Source organism: Candoia aspera, chromosome 4, assembly GCF_035149785.1.
Source record: "Candoia aspera isolate rCanAsp1 chromosome 4, rCanAsp1.hap2, whole genome shotgun sequence".
Lineage (NCBI taxonomy): Eukaryota > Metazoa > Chordata > Lepidosauria > Squamata > Boidae > Candoia > Candoia aspera.
The window spans coordinates 91,217,353-91,222,670 of NC_086156.1; the positions used below are offsets into that span (position 1 = coordinate 91,217,353).

The window sequence follows — 5,318 nt, forward strand, 5'->3', positions numbered from 1 at the left end:
ACAGTCCGAGTTGTCTATACATTTTCTATGGAAATTGTAATAAATATTATTTGATGTAATATCTTTATTTCCAGAATCAGTGTTGACTATATATTATTATTTTATTTATATGACATTAATTTTGTGTTAAAAAAGGTATGCGGCTATTATATTTTTCTGCATAATATTAAGATTATATGGTTATCATAACTAAATATGATTCCAGGATGGTGTCATGTATTTTTCTTGGTTATCCTTAATCCTCATCCATGCTAATCTTTGGAAGACTTTAGCTGGCGAGCAAGTTTCTCATGGTAGAACTTCAAATAGGAGCATGGGAGAAAAAGATGACATGGTCCAGGATGCTCTAAATTATTTGTGCCCTTAGTTTTGGAAGTGTAGAGTTACCAATTGTATATCCACATTTTTAAGCGGTGGTATCTAGATGAAGTGTTAGTTCTGAAATTTCATATGTAGTCAATCACAATCAAGTCAAAACTAATGGTCCCTCCTTCTTGTCCCTCTCTTTCTCTAATTTTCTCACTTTTTCTTTTCTCCTCAAGGCAATTTGGAAAATATCCCTGAAATTTTTGTATCACCAGTTTGGATTGAAATGTTATTCTGAATCAATTACAGCTGGTCTATACAGCCCCATATGAACTATTAAGAAAGAGTAGATAATCCTCATTCTGCCACATCCCTGATGTGGTTCTGTCCACTTTGCATCATTGCTCATTCAACTCTATCTTCTCCTTTAAAAATGCTATTAAATAGGGTCTAAATGATTTGAAGATGCACATCTCTAGTTTTCAGAGGGATAACCCAGCATGACCAGGACAATTCACTGAACTGCAAATGTTCTTGGGAGTCTAAAAATACACTGTACAAATATACTTTTGAAGTTATCCACAATGGAGTTGCTATACCATATGATATCACATATAAAGACCCCAGACTTCCAAGAATTTTCAGAAGGCATTGTACCCTGAAATAATCAAGGAGAACAAATGTTGATGTTGTGTGGGCTTTTGAATCTGAGAGGAAAAGTTGCTTTGGGGCACATGTTGACAACTTTCCAAAAAAACCTGCACTGTGCTTTTAGCCCGAATTTATTATTATTATTTTTTTAAAAAAATATTTTTTAAAATTCCACCGTTATTGTTTTATAAATAATTCAAGACAGGGAACATGCCTATTAACACCTTCCTCATCCTATTTTCCCCACAACAACAACCCTGTGAAGTGAGTTGGCCTGAGAGAGAGTGGCTGGACCAAAGTCACCCAGCTGGCTTTCATGGCTAAGGTGGGACTAGAACTTATTGCTGTAGGCATGCATTAAGGGATAGTTTCATTTGATCTGAACTTGTGTTTTCATGTCTATACCTTTGTTGTACACTGTCCCAGTTCATTCCATAATATTTGGATTACAAATATTATGAAATGAATATGTGGAAGTATTGGGATTGAAATGGATGTCTTCTGCAACACATTTATCTTAAAGAGTCGCCAACCAGTGCTAAGGTGCACATTCATGTATACTCTGAAATACCATTGGCTTTCAAATCCAAAATGTTGTTGAGCCCTACTTCAGTGTGACATCTTTCTACTGTTTTCTGCATAATATAATTGGGGTAACCTCACTGCACTGTATTTGTAGCCATTTACTCTCTTTCCCCTGCCCAGGGAAGATCTTGTTCTTGATCTATGAATCTCAGTGTTGGATCATCCAGCTAATGTACTGAATGCCAGACATTTTGAAAGACTGTCTGTTTCATTAGGACAAGATAGACATAATCAATTTGTAAACATGGAAAGGGGAAGGTAGGTAAGTAGCTAGGTAGGGTATCCACAGAATCTGGAAGTTTCATCACAGTCACAAAACGAGTATTGTGATGTTATGATGCAAGCTCCATTGATTACAATGCAACTGCAACACAGGGGGAGTTTGCCTTCTGATGCTTGATTTTGATGAGACCAGCAATATTTCAAAATTGTTTTGGAGTAAATGTCATCTCTTTATGATAATTGAAGACATCTTGCAGATCTTATCTCAACACAAATGAAAGTATAATTTCTCAATATTTTGTGGTAGGAAACACAAGAAAATTGGATTTGAGCTTCATTGAAAAGCATGACACTCTCCCACTGAATTTGCTGTCTGATTGTGGCCTCAACAGTCTATGTATATGTATTGTGAACTCCTTTTTTTACAGGATCATACAGTAAAGATGTTTAATAAGACTGATAAAACTCAAGGGATTGCTCATATCACAATGGACTCAGAATAGACCTTACTATTTAAGGGCACCTGTATGCTGTATTATATACTGTAGACATCTATTTAAAAAATCATGATGATGCATAAACAACATTATTGATATTTAGCCACCCACTTTGTTACATAAAATAGGACACTATCTTTTAGAAGAGACTAAAATGCCTTATTCTAAAGAAATAAATAAATGGAAGATGTTTATATTTCCATTATTTTAAAAAAATGGCAGAAAAAAATGATACAAAATTCTTGCCTGCTTTGATGTAAGTCTCTACTGCTATTGTTGCAAATCAATATTTCTTTCCTTCTAAACATCTTCAGCCACAGTGATATATACACTTGGGAAATATCCCAAGGGGTACACAAAACTTCTAATCCACATTGCTTACACTCAACTGCCAATGGAGAGTGGCTCTTAATAACTTTTGGGAAATGGCAAGAGAAATTGGATAAAATCTCACTGAAGGTTCCAAAGCATAAAATATTATTGTTGTATATGGAAAGATCTGCATGAATAAGGGTGGTGAGCCATTTGTTTATTTCTACCACTAATGAGCAGTTATTTCTCCCTTTCTTCCTACAAATATTCAACATAGGCTTTTCTGCCCTGTTAATTGTTATTATAATTCCAGTTAAAATAAATTACAAATTTCAACTGACTTCATAGGCATTATTCCTCAAGTAGTTTTATTTAGAAGAAAGGGTTAAAATAACTTAAGTAGAATTCAATTAATTATGTTAATCTAAAAATAAAATATAAATTGTTACCTCTATTTATAGGTTATTCCTAACTAGCATAGCAAACATAATTACTGGGTTGTTTGGATAAAGTCTAGTAAGCCTGAGATCAAGCTGTATTGATTAGAAGATTCACCATGTTTTCAGTCAACCTGGTTTCAAATAAGTGGACATCAATAAATCTGGACATTTTGTTTTGATCTGACATTCAACATGAATCTAGTCAATTCAACAAGATATCTAACTGATGTTTTGAATCAAAGCAGAATTTATTCATGTGGCCCTATCAAGGTTTTTTGTGGTTTTTGTTTTGTTTCTACTTTTACAAGCAGCTGAAGTAGGTTCAAAATTGAACTGGGTCTTCAGAATGTCTATTCTATTTTTTTTATGTATAGGAAGGCCAAGTGGTACAGGTCATTTGGAGCTTTTCCATATTTATCCTTTGAGGAATTCCAAAAAGTTAAAGATCATCCCTTAAATGAGAACTCCTGCAGCCTAAAAGATGTCTCAATTTTATTAAATGTGAATGTTGGAAATAGCCATAAAACTGGCTAGTTATAATAATTTTAACAAGAGACATTAAAAAAAAAATGATGCTAAAACATTTCTTCTATCTCCATTTACCAATCACACCTGATATGAATAATCCTGGCATGGAAAGGAAAATGATGTTCCTAAGGATATTACAAGTAGCAATTGGACAACAAATGAGAGGTTGATATTGAGTATGGCTAAATTCACATATGTTCATGCCACTGACCCTCTAAAGGAAGGAATTTTCCAATTTCTCTTTTTCCTAAACCTCTTTTCTTGAAACTCTGTTTTTTTATGTTGTATCAATAACGGAAAGTTTTTACATTATAGTACTCTGAATTGCCTTTGACACAGAAGCCAAATTGTATCTCCCTGCAATGTTATCAGATAAAGAATAGGCTCCCAGAGATGTCAGAAAGAATGTGGTTAGTCGCACTCCTAATTGTGTAAAAACCACATGATGGAATATATAGTGATTTATCTCTTTCACGTTTCTTCCCAATGAAAGTCTAATTTCTCTGGCCTACAATCCTGTTCATGGAGATATTTCAGAGGATTTTTAAATTAATTTTAAAAGTGGAAAAATAAATTTTGGAGTTAGATTACAAATGACTGCCTTACGACATGCTGCTGCTAAATATACCTAAAAGATATCACATAGAACTTTAAACTAAAGCAAGGGGATTGAACCTGGAGGAAGTTACTCTGTTGTTCAAAATTTATTATGTACATTTGCAGGTTAATTTTTAATGTAATTTCTTTGAAAATTGATCAGTTGTTCTTCTGATCTTTCTAATGTGAACTAAATTCAAAAATATTTAACAGCTGTCTTTCTCTTATAGAGATACCCTGATTCATGTTTAAAATGGATAATTACACATCTGGATTTCTTCTTTTGGAATTCTCTAGGATTGGAAACATATGGATTATGTATGGAGCTCTCCTGTTATAATTGTACTTACTGACTGTAACGGGGAACCTTCTCATCATCATTGCTGTTCTTTTTGGCCACCACCTTCACACTCCCATGTACTTCTTCCTGATGAACTTAGCCATGCAAGACATTGGTTGGGTTTCAGTCATTCTCCCCAAAGCTGTTTTTAATTGTCTTATGAATGTAAGGTATATTTCCTATTCAGGGTGTGTTGCTCAAGTCCTGTTCCTTCTCTTCTTCTTGGTCTCTGATATTCCCCTCCTTACAATCATGGCATATGATAGGTATGTTGCCATTTGCAATCCTTTACAATATCAATTAGTAATGAACAGGAAAGCTTGTGCCAAAATGGTTGGCTGTGTGTGGCTTGCCAGTTTTCTCAATGCTTTACTGCACACTACTGAAACGTTTACCACTCCTTTCTGCTCTAATACTGTCAGTCAGTTTTACTGTGAAATCCCCCATTTACTTAAGATTGCCTGCTCTGGTTTATATAAAACTGAAATTGGTCTTGTATTGTTCAGTGCTATATTAGCATTTGGTTGTTTTGTTTTTATTGTTGTTACATATGTGGAGATCTTCTCCACTGTTCTGAGAATTCCTTCTGTTCAAGGAAGGAAAAAGGCCTTTTCCACATGTCTGCCACACCTTATTGTCTTCGCCATATTTTTCTTTACTGCTTGCTTTGCTTATTTTAGGCCCCTCTCTAACACACCACCAAACCTTGATTTCATAATTACCATAATGTATTCCATTGTTCCACCCCTGCTAAATCCATTAATCTATAGCATGAAAAACAAGGACATCAAAGTTGCTCTTTCAAAAATTCAGAGGCCATTTCTGTTTGAAAACCTGTGA

The 5,318-nt window shown here is 34.4% G+C and overlaps 1 pseudogene; it reads left to right on the forward strand.

Annotated features, from left to right (window-relative positions):
* The first annotated feature begins 4,391 nt into the window (after positions 1-4,391).
* LOC134496602 (olfactory receptor 14A16-like) lies at positions 4,392-5,318 on the forward strand (annotated as a pseudogene).